This window comes from Eriocheir sinensis, chromosome 64 (genome assembly GCF_024679095.1).
Source record: "Eriocheir sinensis breed Jianghai 21 chromosome 64, ASM2467909v1, whole genome shotgun sequence".
NCBI lineage: Eukaryota > Metazoa > Arthropoda > Malacostraca > Decapoda > Varunidae > Eriocheir > Eriocheir sinensis.
In genome coordinates this window covers 8047540-8064558 of record NC_066572.1, presented here as the reverse complement: position 1 = coordinate 8064558, position 17019 = coordinate 8047540, and the positions used below count along the sequence as shown (strand labels likewise).

Sequence of the window (17019 nt, the reverse complement as noted above, 5' to 3'; positions counted from 1 at the left end):
GTATTGGCTTACTCCCTCAGTTTACAAAACCCAAAAAAGATACAGACAACAGTTTACTTTTATCACTATTTGGGCAGCAAAAATTGGTCCCTGACATTTATATCATTTCATGTTATTCATTTGAAAATACATTATTTATCATGTTTGCCCTCTTCCTCTGTCCTGCATGTCTATTTTGTGCATACTCAATGAGTCTTTCCTCTTCATTTATAATATCATTGTCATAATCTTCCATATCTTCATTCCTGTCTGCCATTGCAATGTTGTGCAAAACAGCTGCACTGCAGATTGTGGCCATGGTTGTGTCCAGGCTTGTACGCATAGGAATGGCCAGACAACGGAATCGTCGTTTCCACACTCCAAATGCTCTCTCTATTACATTACGGGTTTTAGCATGAGCCAAGTTATATCGTCCTTCATTTGGCCGTGATGGATTCCCAACAGGAGTCATAAGAAAGGGACGAAGAGGGTAGGCTGAGTCCCCTAACAAATGGCCATTGTAATCGCCAGCTTGCAACTGAGCATACAGAGAACTATTAGCAAATATTCCGCTGTCGTGGACTGATCCTGGCCATCGACATATAATATTATAAAATGTTAAGTCTGGACCACACACTGCTTGTACATTTAATGAAAAGAAGCCCTTTCTGCTTCGGTAAGTTTCTGCTTGCTGACCACCTGGACTGAGAATGGGGATGTGTGCAGTCTATTGCACCAATGACACCTGGGAATCCAGAGATTGCTTCAAAGTTTGTCTTGATGGACCCTAACTCATGCCTTCCAGGAATTCTTTACATACCGCTGATATAAAGCAGCAATGGCACGCACAGTACGTGAAGAGCATGAACTTACAAACTGCTGAGAGACATCCAGGCAATCTCCAATAGTTTGGTGCAGGTCACCAGTGGCCATCCATCTTAAGGTGATGAGGAGTTGAAGGTGAGGTGGTACAGGACATCCTATGGAAGGAGAGTAAATTGTTAAGGATAACCAAGAATAAATCCCATATCTTGCATTCCATTGTAATATATCATCTATATGTAGGGCAACAACTGCTAATGATTTTGATTAATGTATTTGATGACGTGGGGATATGGTATTTATTTGCTATTCACCACCCCAAAAAATTAAGGTTATGTTTGAAACATTAAAATCAGCCATGACAACAGTTTCCAAAGGACTGGGTGCATGACTAGAGAATTTAAAGAATTACCACATGTTTAAATCATTATAGCGCAATGGTATATTATGTACACTAACCTCTTGCATCAGCTGCCTCTGGTAAATGTAAGTCAGCAAGTAAGGCCCTTGCGCTTTGCTTTGATATCCTGAACCTGGATGTAAATTCCTCTTCAGTCAAAGTCAGGAATAAATCCAAGCGATCCTTCACAATCCTTCTCGGCAGTCTGACCCTTTCCCCTGCAGCATCCTCGAGGACATCAAGCTCCTCAAAAACTTGTAAGGCTGCCATCATCTGAAGAATATACATTATATACAATGATGTAATGCCTATACAAACAAAGTATTATTGACTATTATATATGAATAATGATGTATGATGGAAAATGGACTTTGGCAGCAAGTAGTATTTATGTAATGTTATTCAAACAAAGTATTAGTGACTATTATGAGTTATGATGTATGATGGGACCTGTATGCCAAGAAATGAACTTTGACAGCAAGTAATATTTATGTAATATTAATGTGATATGCAACATATCATCAAGTAGTAGAACTAAGTGAAGAATCAATGTAATGACAATTGGTCTTCGAATATTTATGATACAGATGCTTTGGTATTGTTTTACAAGTGCACCTGCATCACGGTGAAAGACACCTATGTGCTTTATGAAGGGGGTGTAGGGCCCCTAGTTGGTTTGAAAAAAAGTTATCACGGGGATCGAGGTTAGGTTAGTTTTAGGCAAGGATAGTATAAGAGTAGAGGATGGATGAACAATGCGGTACATATCACGATGAAGTGTGTGGCGATATGCCTCTGTTAGATGGCAGCACCGGCGGTTCCTTGCTCAGTCTACTCCGGTCACCCAGTGAGGTCGCATCTCTTTTTTTGAAAACATGGCGCCAACGAATGTTACCAGTAAATGTTCTGCGTGTGGGAAAAGCAAGAAATCTACGCCAGGAATACGACTTCACCTGCTACCCAGAGATGCCAGAAGGTATGTAGTATTAGAATAAGTAGCATGTAATGAATAAATAGAGCACAAATTCAAATTAGGTGAGGTTAACCGATTTTCCGCTTTCGTCCCCAGCCCCTCAGCGTCCCCAGACTAGTGTACGGATCCTTTTAATTTCCTTATATGAGCCAAATCTGGGAACTAAGCACATAGGGATTAATAGTGAGCGTTAATGAATATCTGTATGGTATAACTTTCTTCATGAGAGCAAGAAACTTATGGAAAAAAACACAAAAACACGTGTTGTGCATTTTTTTCCTATAACGACTTTATCCTTCTTATTTCTTCACTTTTTTCTTTCTTGATGTGCCTTAAGGTATGTACTATTTAAATAAAGTGCTTGTAACGAGTAAATATGGTACAAATTCAAATGAGGTTCCCTTCCCCAACTCATAAATGGCTTTTTGCCCATATAAATAACCATATAATACTTAAAGTGAGAGTAATGAGCAACCATAGGGTATAGGAGAATTAGGAATGATGTGTGTTGTCTTAGGCCGGGTTCTTCTAGTATCATTACCATTATAATGCGTCAGTTCCATAATTTGATGATAAATCGTAATGTAATATGGTTTGAATTTCATCTTTCTTTAAACTTTCTATCAAGAGAAAAATGTCTTTTTTTAAGTTAAATATTTTTGCATATTTTTTGAAAAAAATAGATAAAGAGCATTTTTAAAAAATTACTAAAAATATGAAAATAATAAAAAAAGACATTTTTCTCGATAGAAAGTTTAAAGAAAGATGAAATTTCAAAACCATATATTACACATTACGATTTATCATCAAATTATGGAACTGGACGCTTATACATTATAATGGTAATGATACTGCTAGAACCCGGCCTGTTTCTTTTGTTATGAACATAAGATAAATCCTTTAGGGTACTTGAGTTTTGTAAAGGTTTCTGATTTTTTTTATTTTTATAGCAGAGGAGGCGGCACAAGGGCAAAACAAATATTAAAAAAAAAAGCCCGCTAAAATTGCCGCAACCTTAAAAAGAATACAGAAACATGAGAGCTCAAATCCGTGTGGAGCTTAAAACTGAGTAAGATCTTAAAATGCTCGTGTATCCCCTTATACACCTTGTTTTCTATAGTCTACTTCGGCTTCTCATGTTTATTACATTTGGGGGGAGGTTTGTCTATTATTATTATTTTTTCTTTTCATGGGAAAGAAATTGAGCCACAAACCCGTTCAGTATTTTTTCCTATAACGACTTATGTAAGGCCTCTCTCACATGCTGTACTCTTAATTTCCTTCTAATTTCTTATTTTCTTCCCTTATTTGAAAGAGGTGATGTACTGTTCGATAAAGTACTTGTAACAAATAAATAGAACACTTTCAAATTCTGTGAGGTTAACTAACTATCATCCCCAGCACATGTATGCAGTATGGTACGTTTTAATAACAATATATAGTTCATACACAGGAACTGAGTACATAAGGATTTCAAGTGAGTGATGAACAATTTTATGGTATAATTTTTCTAATGCAGGGAAGAAATAAATTAAAATAATCCACAAACACGTTTTATGTAATTTTTCTTAGAATGAGTTAAGCCCTTTCACCTCTTCACCTCCAAATTTATTCTTAATTTCTTTCTTTGTTTTACTTTCAGTAACCCTTCAAGTGATATATATATTATATTATATAAAAAAAAACATGGCCAACCAAAGTGTCCTGGGTTCGATTCCCAGTTGAAGTTGAAAGAAAATCAGACACTTTTATGTACATTTCCTCCATGGACACCTACTGATAAATTGATAACAGGAGTTTGGCAGGGGATGAGGGCCTAATTTGTATTTGTGACCTCCCTTAAGTAGTTAGGCATATTTGTAAAATAAGGGGTTGTGCATCATGCACCACCTTACACCTTGTTGCTATAAATCTTTCATAATGCATGTCATGACTGTTTCCATAACCTGCCATGCTCATGGCACAATGTATATTCAAGGATACCTCTATTGATACAACTTGCCTAACATTTGCCTTCTCACATAAGTGCTGTTGCATAAACAGTTCATTATATTGCAGACGGCATGAGTGGTTGCTGGCCCTTGGCATTGCATACGAGAGGTCTTCCCAAGTAGTATGCAGCGATCATTTTCATGCTGCTTACCAAGGAAGCAAAGGAAGGCTTCTCAGCACGGCAATACCTCGTCCCTTCAATGCTAGTGAAGAACACCCACACCGAGAAACGCACACAGGTAAGAATCTAATATCAGTGAGATTAATTTTGTTAATTTCAATTTGTTGTGAAAAAAAGTCATATTTACTTATTTTTGTAACACACACACACACACACATACAGAGCACCTCATGATTTGCACATTATGATTATATTCACATATTTTATTTTCAGTTAACACTGAGAGGCCTCCCGCTGTTCCTGCACCCGCCTCAGATGTGGTCACTCTTGAATATGGTAAGTTATAATTTGTTTTACCTTGACCTATTACATGTAAGGTTCCATTCATGGTATACTGAGTAGAAAAGTTGATATTAACTGCTGAATTGCATAAGTAATTTTTTTTTTAGAGAGCCTAATTTTTTTTTATATATTTCACAAAATGCCCAGGGACAACAACCACTCATGACAGTATCGACGAGGCAATTTCCTCAGGAGTGCTGCCTTGTGATACCTATGGTGAGCTTATAATTGTTCTTGACAATTTTCAACATTATTTAATATTTAATATTTAATTTCACTCTGCATGCTTTATCCATGTAATTCTTTTCCACAATGGTTTGATTGTCTATTATCCCTGCAGACATTCGCAACCCTCTGCAATTCTTCGTCTATGACTGCGGATGTCTATGAAAGATTATAATATAATACTCAATGCCTACAGATTACGATACTGCAACGTTTGGGGTGCTGTCCGGGACAATGACTGTCGAGGAACAACTAAGCATGTTCACGGAAACTAACAACAATGAGGCCCCAAGATTTGTGTCTTGTTAAGATCGTGTGGAAGGTAAATGTAACAAGGACAACTTTTTTGTTATAGATTTGCTCTATTCACATAATTTGGCATCACCCAAAGTACTGTCCATCTTGTTATCCCTATAAGCCCTAAGTGCCAGTATGTGCATGAAACAGAGGACAAAGGAAGAGTTTCGTTAACAATTCCAAACTCACATATAGCTCAAGGTATTTTTAACATTCTTCCACATGACATGTTACCAGTGCATTACTTAACATTGTCTAATAACAGTAAAATATTATGAATTTTGCATACCTTTGGTGAACATCTCTCTTAAACATCATTACTGCACCCAAAACTATAGATCTCAATCTTGACTTTTCTTTATTTCCAAAGCAAGGGAGTGTAGGCGATTGCGTGAGTGTTCTCTACGGGACTGTTACCTTGCAGTTTACTTGTTGGGCCATGATTTTTAATATTCCTTTTTCAGGACAATCTCCTTTCCCTCAATGTATAACTATAGACAGAGTATAAGGATATATATATATATATATATATATATATATATATATATATATATATATATATATATATATATATATATATATATATACATATATATATATATATATATATATATATATATATATATATATATATATATATATATATATATATATATATATATATATATATATATATATATATATATATATATATATATATATATATATATATATATATATATATATATATATATATATATAGTATGTATGTATGCATATATATACATTATATATGTGTGTATATACATACATATGATAAGATCAGCAATAAGAATGTGGTGTATTTCTACCAGTTACATAGTAATTACTGTCTTTGCTAATATTATAACTAAAATTACAGAGAGGAATGGGATCATGAGTGGTCAGCAACTGACACTCCACACACCACCTGTCCCTGAAGCACCACCTGCCCCAGTAACACCACCTGAAAATGTGAATGCTGGGCACACATCATCACCTGTGCCAGGCATCCAAGACACCTCTGAGAACCTTAGTGGAGGTAATGTTTTTTTTTTCTTTTCATTAATTTTACAAATGAAATTTGCTAACAAAGGGAAGGATATTTAAAGGATGGGTGTTTTTTTCTCACATAAATTGCAGCATAACTCATCTCTGCTAGGGAATGTTCTTCTAAGTAAAGTATCCCTTCTGCCGATCATACTAAAATATTATATACATGAAATATGATACTAACTTTAAACAAGTAAGTTTTCTCTCAAGGTCAGCAATAAGCTGAAGAAGGAATTGGTAATCATTGCATTAATGATGTTTGCACTTACTTTTATGGAGGGATAAAGATGATGTTAGTAAATGTATTGCAGCACTACCTTTTTATTTTGTTGCTTTTTTAATTATTGGTTCTGCAACTATTATGATTTTATGTTAAGCTTTTGTTATGATTGTGGGTCTTCATGGCATGCACCATTAATGATAGACATGAATTTTTCAGGAAATCAAACATTGGCTGGCGAGCAACAGGTGCATGTGGTTCCAAAGTTCTGCAGGAAACGTAAGTGTAAACTTGGAGGACATGTCTTGTTTGTAATTTCTTAAAATCCACATATATATTATCTATGGAAAGCAATACATAAGAACTAGATTCAATAATGTTACAATCAGCCTTTCAAATTAAAGTAACACCTTATAAACTTCCAAGATATTTTCTGTTCCCGAGATGTTATAACTATGTTCACTATAATCATGGCAATAGCAAAATCCTAGTTTTTAGTAATTGTAATGTCTCACATTGGCAGAAGTAATCAATTTTAGATCAATTTCTCAGGTCTTATATTTCTGACGTTGGTATTAATGAAATAATTTTATCAACAGGTAACCAAGTGAAACTCCTGCAGAACCAACTGTACCGTTTAAGGAAGAAAAACTTAACACTATCACGTAACCTGGTGAAAACACCAGCCCAATTGATTTCTAAGATGGAAAAGTATTTAGGTGGGACACTTCTAGACTTAGTAAAAGGGCAGATTATGAATGCTGTAAAAAGTAAGACAGGAGTAAGGTATGGGGTGCAGGAGAGGAGATTTGCTCTAGCCACATTTCATCATAGTCCTAAAGCTTACAGATTTCTTCGTTCAATTTTCCGTCTTCCTTCTGTTTCTACTTTGCATTCATGGTTGCGAAAGATACCTTTACATACTGGCTGGAGCAAGTCTACTCTGACAGTCCTTAAGAATAAGGCAGAGGCCTTGCCAAAAGAAGAGATTCTTTGTGGCATTGTGTTTGACGCAATGAGCTTAAAGGAATCCCTTCATTTTGACAAGGCCACTGACACTGTAATCGGCAGAGAGGATTTTGGTGAACACGGCAAGAGTCTCAAATTGGCGAATCATGCACTTGTTTTCATGGTAAAGGGTCTTATTAAAAACTGGAAAATGGTCTTGGGTTACTTTTTTTACTCGGGAGGGATTACCACTAGTAGGTTGCAAGAGCTGTTTGAAGCGTCTATCAGTAAAGTTCAAGAAACAGGGATGAAAGTAATGTTTACTGTTTGTGACCAAGAAGGTGCTCACCGTTCCCTGTTTCAGACTCTTGGCATGTCTCCCGAAAAACCCTCTTTTGAGCTGAATGGTGAGAGGATACATTTCTTCTATGATGCGCCTCATCTGTTGAAAAGCCTCAGGAACACTCTTTTAAAGTATAATATCAAGATAGGGGGTAATGTAATTTCATGGGATCATATTAAAAATTTCTTTACAAAAGATCATGAACAAAAAATCAGGCTTGCTCCAAAATTAAGTAAACGTCACATGTGTGAAGAAGGCTTTTCAAAGATGAGGGTCAATCTTGCTGCCCAGGTGATGAGTGGGACTGTGGCAGCCGGCATATACATGCATTCCGTCGCAGGTTTGCTGCCACAGGAAGCCGAGCATACAGCTGAATTTGTACAGAAGGTGGATAAATTATTTGATTGTTTCAACAGTATTCGGCCTTGTCATTACAAGAAACTTTTAAGAGGGGTTAGTTCTAAATCATGTCATATGGGATTCATCAGGGAAATTACAGATTACATAAAGTCATTTGAAATTTGCACACCACCTCGTGTACAGATTTACTGTATAGACGGCTGGCTCATCAACTTGGCAGCACTTCAAGCCTTGTGGTCAGACCTTCAAGAGTATGAAGTGAAGTTCCTCCTCACCCGTAGACTAAACCAGGACTGTCTAGAGAATTTGTTTGGCAAACTGAGGCTTAGAGGTGGAAGCAATGACCATCCAACTGTTTATTGTTTCAGTAAAGCTTTGAGATCAGTTGTTAATAACGATCTTCTCCAGGTTCCAGTTTCAGGTAATTGTGAACGAGATGAGTCATTGCTTTTAGATGTAACCTCAGACTGTGAAACTGATTGCCCTGCTCCCCCATTAGAATTAGAATCTGACTCAGAGGACATCTTTGAGGATAACTTGCCTGTGGCAGAGGTAAATGGACTGATGTATGTAGTTGGTTGGACTTGCAAGAAGTTCTTAAAGTTTCATGACTGTAGTATTTGCAGGGAGCATTTGCTTGATACCAAACAGGATTCAGATAACATTAACAAACTTTTTTGTCATTTGAAAGCAGAGAATAACTCTGAGTCCCCATTTGGGGGACTTACTATACCGTCAGCCACCTGTTTGCAGCATTTCAAAGAAGTAGAGTACATTGTAAGAAATTCAATTGAAAGAGCCATGTTGAGCACAAATGTATCAAAGAACTTGCTGTCACGATTAAGTAATCATACATTTATAACGCCTCTGCAGTTGTGCTCCACTCAGCTAGTCAGCACCATTTACCTCATATATATAAGGCTTAAGATTTTCTCTAATTTAAAATGGAAGAACAAAGAAAAAGTACGTAAATCTAGCAAAAAGAATAGGAAAGTAATAAAGGTTATGCATTAAATATTGTTAAGGCTGAAAGTTTCAAATTCAATCATTTAAATTTCTTTTCATTATGATTTCTTTTTTCTTCCATTACCTTTTCATGTTACCTATAACTCCTAGTTTAAGACATATGTAAATATTAATATACTGTCATTAATAACAATCCCATGATTTACAAATTTCTGTGTTCTGCGAAACACTGCAAAATATATTAATATCCATCTTTTACCATATAATCATAATCTGCATTTAATTTGTTACTCAAATTATGTAAGAACAGTTTTTACTAACTTTGTGAAATGTCTTAGTTCATATTTCTAGTAATAGTAAGAAACATTCATAATCTGCCCTTATACATTGTTGTTATGTAGCAGTGGTTCCCAAACTTACTGTGCTCATTGCCCATTTTTCATACAATAAACTTGTCCATGGCCCACCACCCACCTCCAAGGATAACCAATGGCCATAATGATTGTCCACAGGCCTCAACCTTTTACACTCAAGCAGATCATGTCATTTTACTAAATATGTTCTAGAAATTAACAAAGATGCTGTAATTTGCCTTTGGTGAGTACATATCCTCAGATTATGGTCCCTTACATAGCACCAATTTTGAGAACCACTGTTATTTTGCTGTCCCATACCTGCATAGCTGTACATGTACTGCTAAATGTCTTAAAATCTGGCTGTCCAGCTTACCAGTATTCAACATAGACCTATAACATTCGCATATATATGAAACTTCATGTAATTATTTTGTCTAATTTTCTTTCAAGTTAGTGTTTTTTTTTTTTTTTTTTTTTTAATATATATAGGCATGTATGTGTTGACCACGGTTGGTTTTTAATATCATAGGTTACATAGTATTAATTCTTTCATTTCCATTCTTTCTTTTATTTTGTGCACCTTACCAGTATTCAACATTAACCTATAACATTTGTATTATATGAAACTTAGGAAATAAGACCATGTATTTCTTTTTTATACTTTTCTTTCGTTATTATTTTTTTAACAGTATATAGGCATTTATGTCATGACCATGTTTGCTTGTTTACTCATAGAATGGATAGTATTACTTCTTTGATTTTTTCTATTATATTTTATTTAAGTACTGAATGATATGTCTTGCCATTTATTTGTTTTCACATTGTAATCATTGTTTAAGAAGATATTAATAAAATTATATATATGACACTTACTTTAATTAACATAAGATTTATAAATGTGGGTGCGTTGAAGTGTCAGGAGGGCTAATAAACAAGGCATAAAAAATACTGAAGTCTACCATAAATCATAAAACGTTTTCTATAAACATATCCACGTCCGCCAGAGGGAAGCACTGGCGCAACCTCCAAGTGTCTCCCGCTGTTCATCAATCCTCTACTCTTATACTATCCTTGGTTTTAGGTTTACCAATAAAGGGCGAGTATCCTGCAGGAAATATCGATGGGTTTCACTAAATGGGAAGGGGGGGAGGGTAGAAGAAAACTAATGGTAAGATTATTTAAAAACACACCAAAAACTACCCTCTAGAATATTTTCATCTGCCATAGCAAGACAGGCACACTTGTAAAATTTTAGCGATGTTTCTAGTAGTAACCCTTCATAAATTCTAGTTGGCTTACCTGGGTCTTGCTCTTGATCTAGGTTTAGGAGGGAGTGACCCCACTAGACAGTGACTACAGCCTTTATACTTGCTTGCACTCTTATGTCAATACCTGAAAATACAGGAAACAGGAAATACCTTCATCAGCTTTTGTTACATTTTGCCTATTAAATCCATCAATAATTTATAAATACACAACTGACGAATGATTCTGAATACTCATTTTGTAAATTTCATTATGAAATTATGATGAAAATAACAATTTATTAACTCATCCTGCATAAAATCAGTAATATGACTAGCCCGGGCAGGACTCAAGAATGTGGCCTTGGCACAGCTCATTATGGCTCACCTGCGGGCGTGAGACACCTTTGATGCACCTGACAGTACCGCTGCATTCATCAAAACATTCAAACAAAGCCGCAGGCTTGCATAAAATGGAAATTAACCTAATTATGTGAACGATAATACAGAGTGCACTTACCGGAGGAGGCAGGCGTCTTGAATCCTCATGGAGCGATACTACATAGTCTTGAAAAAATATGTAAATACATCGATATTTATAAAACTTGCTTGAGTTATTGCAAAAATAAATGAGTGTGTCTTTTCTAATTCGTTCAACTTCTCATGCTACTGCAGACATAGTAAAACAATTCAAATTTATGCCTTTCGCCAGCGGGAAAGGAAGCCTCCGCCTGGACTTTCGTTCGGCGGCAAGTTCCATTACTATTTCGTCCTCAGCGCTGGCGAGGCTTAGCCCGGCGAAGCGTTCATTCCGTCTAATGGTACCAAATATCGGATCGCCCGGAGAACTCCAGTGCCAGGCCTGGCGAAAGGTTTTTAAAGTACGGCCCTTAGGAACAGAGAGAGGGATAGAATCCGAAAGAGGGCAAAATGGGTACTTCCAAAACTTTATTTGACAACAAAAATAACGTTACTGGAAACGCTGTGCCGACTGGCACACGGGGCACTCATACCAGAGAAGTGAGAAGGAGCAGAGGACTGTGATACCCTCTCCTCAACAGGGCACCCGACGCACTAATACATGCCCGTGAATGAGTTGAAAAATTCGGCCAAGGTTAACCACAGTGAGCGCGAGTTTCAAAAACCCCTTAATTTTTGTGCCAAACGGCAAACGGTTTCCATTCTAGGGTTAAGCAGTATAGGATATACGTTGTCAGGTCCGGGGCTTGTATTTGTTTTAAGGGACTGGAGAGCTTTAAGGACTTCATCGGTAGTTATTACAAAGTTAGGCAATGCCTGCTCAAGAGGAGGAAGAATCTTCCTCCAAGAGAGCGACCCGCTGAGGGCCACTCCATGTATTATTCCTCCAAGGATAAAACTAAGCGTAAGGAAAAGAAAATACAAGAAATAAAAGACCATAAATAAAATGCATAAAAAGACAACAACTTAGGGCATAAAAAGTCTCCAATTAGAAAGAAAAGAAGAAAAATAGGAAAAATAGGCAAATCGGAAAATAGGAAAACCTGAATATAGTGTGAAGAAGAGAAAAAAGAAGCAGATCATCACAAAAGAAGAAGAAAATACGGAAATAAAAGAAAAATGGGAAAAAATATGTACTAAATCAGAAGAGGAAAACAGGAAAATCTGAATCTAGGTACACAGAAAAAATAAAGAATCAAGAAGGACCTAAGAAGATGTGCAAAGAGGAGATTTGATTGATTGATAGTTTATTGTTGCAGATAAACAAGAGGAGAAGGGAAAAGAAGAAAACAGGGAAATAAAATAAAGAAATGGGAAAATAGGTCAATCGGAAAGGATAAAATCGGAAAGTCTGAATATAGGGAGACAGAAAAGTGAAACAATCAAGAAGGAGCCAAGAAGCTATAAAGGAAGGAGAAGAAGAAGAGGACCCCCAACCAAACAAGTCCCCTGTGACATCAAGATCAAGGTCGAGGTCCGCCGCGTGCCCTGAAGTGCCCTGGCAGTGTTTCTCGTGGAGGAGGAGGAGCCCCTCGGCGTGCAGGCCCCAGGGTGAGTGTGTGGGGTGGTGGAGGCCAGGTGTGGACGGGCCACACTTGGGACAGGAAGGAGGGAGGCCAGGTGTGGACGGCCACACTTGGGACAGGAAGGAGCGGAGGGCCAGGGTGTGGACGGGCTACACTTGGGACAGGAAGGAGGGGAGGGCCAGGGTGTGGACGGGCTACACTTGGGACAGGAAGGAGGGGAGGGCCAGGGTGTGGACGGGCTACACTTGGGACAGGAAGGAGGGGAGGGCCAGGGTGTGGACGGGCTACACTTGGGACAGGAAGGAGGGGAGGCCAAGGGTGGACGGCCACACTTGGGACAGGCAGGAGCGGTGGGCCAGGGTGTGGACGGGCCGAACCTGGGCCAGGAAGGAGGGGAGGCCAGGGTGTGGACGGGCCACACTTGGGACAGGAAGGAGGGGAGGGCCAGGTGTGGACGGGCTACACTTGGGACAGGAAGGAGGGGAGGCCAGGGTGTGGGCGGGCTACACTTGGGACAGGAAGGAGGAAGGGCCAGGATGTGGACGGCCACACTTGGGACAGGAAGGAGCGGAGGGCCAGGGTGTGGACGGGCTACACTTGGGACAGGAAGGAGGGGAGGGCCAGGGTGTGGACGGGCTACACTTGGGACAGGAAGGAGGGGAGGGCCAGGGTGTGGACGGGCTACACTTGGGACAGGAAGGAGGGGAGGGCCAGGGTGTGGACGAGCTACACTTGGGACAGGAAGGAGGGAAGGGTCAGGTGTGGACAGGCTACACTTGGGACTGGAAGGAGTGGAGGGCCAGGGTGTGGGCGGGCTACACTTGGGACAGGAAGGAGGGGAGGGCCAGGGTGTGGACGGGCTACACTTGGGACAGGAAGGAGGAGATGGCCAGCGTGTGTAATGGCTACACTTGGGACAGGAAGGAGGGAGGGCCAGGGTGTGGACGGGCCACACTTGGGACAGGAAGGAGGGAGGCCAGGTGTGGACAGGCTGTACTTGGGACAGGAAGGAGGGGAGGGCCAGGGTGTGGACGGGCTGCACTTGGGACAGGAAGGAGGGGAGGGCCAGGGTGTGGACGGGCTACACTTGGGACAGGAAGGTTCAGGTAGATAGCGGAAGTCTTGCCTTTGGATCGGCACTTCCTCTTTGAATAAGTTTCTGCTGTCATTAACAGTTATTCCTAGATATTTCAATTTGTTGCTAACCTTTATACCTTCTATTTCATTGGGTTTTTCTTTCATATTAAATATAATAATATTGCTTTTTTCCTTATTAATTTCTAGGCCACATTCCCTCCCTGATGCCAATACTTGTTCTATCACCTCTTCTGCATCTACTACACTACTTGCAAGTAACATTCCATCGTCCGCAAAGAAGAGTGATGTTATGCTAAAGTTCTCGTCTCTGTACCCTTTGTTCAGCTTCTCCAACTGATGCATAATTTTATATGTAACTAATTTGAATAATGTTGTCGAGCCCGTGCATCCTTGTCTTATTCCGCTGCTGACTTCTATCGTTACCTTTTCTTTTTCATCCAGCCTGACCTTAGTTAGGTCCCCATCATACAGTTTTGTGATTATGTCAATAGCTTTCTCATTTATGTTATATTCCATTAGCATTTTAACCATTGAGTCCCTTTTTACACTATCAAATGCTTTTGCAAAGTCAATTGATATTACTATTAGTGGCTTTTTATTTATAAATGACTTTTCTACACAATGTCTCAGAATAAGAATATTGTTCTCCATTCTCGCACCAGCCGTAAATCCTGCCTGATTTTCTTTTTCCCAGTGATTTTTATTAAGTTGTTCTTCAATACCCATCCTTATTACAGCCATTAGTAGCTTGTATCCTATGTTTGTCAGAGCTATTGGTCGATATTCATTTACTTTTGGTTTTCTTACCTTGGGGATCATGACTGTTTCACTCTCCTTCCACTCCTCTGGTATTTCCCGTCTGTAGTGCGTGTTTGAATGTTTCTATTAGCATTTCCAACAATGTCCTGTCTTCTAGGAATACTTTATAAAACTCCGGTTTTATTCCATCAGGGCCTGCAGCTTTTTTATTCTTTAGTTTAATTAAGCACCTTTTAACTCTTTCTTCAGTTATAATTTCATCTTCTAGGTATGTCACTCCCCTATTTCTAGAGCCATATCAATATGTTCTCTTATTTCAGTAGCACAGGCTTCTATATGGATAGGCATGTTCACTAGATCTCTCCCTTCTTCCTCTCCACTTTTGACCTGAAATTGTCTCCCCCTCACCATCTCAAGTTTAGTATTCTCCCTCTTTTTTACATACTCCTCCTTAGTCCTGTCATTCCACTCCTTGTTGATGTTGTTTTGGTGCTTCCCGTATATGTCTCCAGTATGTCTCAACCTGTAATCTTACTTCTTCTCTTTCCAGTTTTCTGTTGTCCCTGCTATACACATTATCTATCAACTTTTCTGTCTCCTTTTCTTTGTCTCCCCGTAACATCCTTATATACTTCCAAGTGTTCTTGCCATTACTTTTGTCCTCTTTTATTTCTCTTGCTTTCTTTTCATCACTTATTCTCATCTCCCTTTTAAGTAATAATTGTAGTTTTTCTTTATGATACATATACTTTTGTTTCCACTTGTCTGCTTCCTCTTCTTCCTTTGCATTCCTCCTCCTCCTATGGTACGTTCTCCTCACCTTTGTCTCCTCCCGGATCTCTCTGGTAAACCATGCCGGTCCTTCCCTGACTTCTTCAACCCCTATGTTCTTCCGCCTGTAATGGCCCTTGAGATAACCATTGGCTGTCTTGATTATCCTCTGTTCTAGGTCCCTCATGTTCTTAACTCTGTCATCTAACACACTGGCTGTAAGTTTTTCTCCATATATCTTTAGTGAAGCTTTGTCTGTATAATACTCTCTTGTTATCCATGATTTCCTGTTATACCTTTTCCTTCCTGCCCCACACTTAGGTGAATTTCCATTAGATTATGGTCGGTCAGATCAAACTCTTCCTGTTCCTCATCAATTCTCATTTTGCTATATTTTTTGTAGAATTCATCTGTCACTAGGGCGTAGTCTATGACACTTTTCTGTTTATCTCATGACCATGTATATAGCCCCTCACACTTAACGTCATTGAGCATTGTGAGCTTATACTTTTCTAGCCAATCTAAAATCATTTTCCCATTAGCATCTAGGCTTTGATCACCTTTGTATCCTACATGGCCATTAAAATCTCCAATGATCAATACTGGTTCATCTGTACTACTCTCCACAAACTTTTCTGTTTCTGCTCTTATGAGTTTGTTTTTCTCTCCATCCGTAACACTAAAATAAACTACTATAATTAGAACTTCCCATCCCCTTATGTTCCCTTTAACTACTAATATATCTTTACATTTGGTTGTTATTTTATCAAAGTGTATATCCTTATTGTATTTATGCAGAATCATGAACCCTCCACCTTTTTTGTCTTTCAACTCTCTCATCTGTTCTGTTATAATGACACTACTACTGAAGCTTACATCTCTTATTTTCTTCTGAGTTTCACTTAAGCAGATAATGCTATTCTCATCAATAAGGTCTTCAATTTCCTTCACTTTAACCTTTGTCAGGCCTTGAATGTTAATAGCCTTAATGATGAAGTTGTCTTCTTTTCTATTACCATGTTTAACATTCACAATGTGATCAAATCCATTATTATACTTATATACCTTATTCTTAGTACTACTTACGTCATTATGCTTCCCTTCCCATCACTCCCTCCTCTGAACTCTTACCACCTTGCCCTTCCTGATGATCCACTGCCCACCTTCCTCTCTTCTTCTCCTGAGCTCTTCCCGCAGCTGGTTATTCTCCTCTCTCTCTTTCTTGGTAAGGACTGGGACAATGAATATCTCCTTCATAGTGTCCTCGGAAGGAGGGGAGGGCCAGGGTGTGGACGGGCTACACTTTGGACAGGAAGGACGGGAGGTCCTGGGTGTGGACGGCCACACTTGGGACAGGAAGGACGGAGGTCCTGGGTGTGGACGGGCTACACTTGGGACAGGAAGGACGGGAGGGCCAGGGTGTGGACGGGCTACACTTGGGACAGGAAGGACCGGAGGGCCAGGGTGTGGACGGGCGACCCGTGGGACAGGTAGGACGGGAGGGCCTGGGGGTGGACGGGCTACACTTGGGACAGGAAGGACGGGAGGGCCAGGGTGTGGACGGGCTACACTTGGGACAGGAAGGACGGGAGGGCCAGGGTGTGGACGGGCTACACTTGGGACAGGAAGGAGGGGAGGGCCAGGGTGTGGACGGGCTACACTTGGGACAGGAAGGACGGGAGGGCCTGGGTGTGGACGGGCTACACTTGGGACAGGAAGGAGGGGAGGGCCAGGGTGTGGACGGGCT

The 17019-nt window shown here is 39.3% G+C and overlaps 1 protein-coding gene and 1 long non-coding RNA gene across 3 annotated transcripts in view; one reads left to right on the top strand and one right to left on the bottom strand.

Moving 5' to 3' along the window:
* Window positions 1–692: 692 nt before the first annotated feature.
* Window positions 693–11528, bottom strand: LOC126987370 (uncharacterized). The gene is made up of 4 exons (XR_007740844.1): window positions 11159–11528; window positions 10694–10786; window positions 1261–1474; window positions 693–959 (listed from the first exon to the last, which is right to left on the bottom strand). It is a non-coding gene; the product is annotated as an uncharacterized LOC126987370 (long non-coding RNA).
* Window positions 11529–13786: 2258 nt separating this feature from the next.
* LOC126987368 (gastrula zinc finger protein XlCGF17.1-like) overlaps window positions 13787–17019 on the top strand; it is a 42367-nt gene continuing 39134 nt past the window's right edge. The window contains exon 1 of one of the 2 annotated variants that reach the window (XR_007740824.1): window positions 13787–14094. The gene's annotated coding sequence lies outside the window, so the exon portion shown is untranslated. The remainder of the gene's footprint in view (window positions 14095–17019) is intronic. The other variant, XM_050844355.1, reaches the window with a different exon arrangement.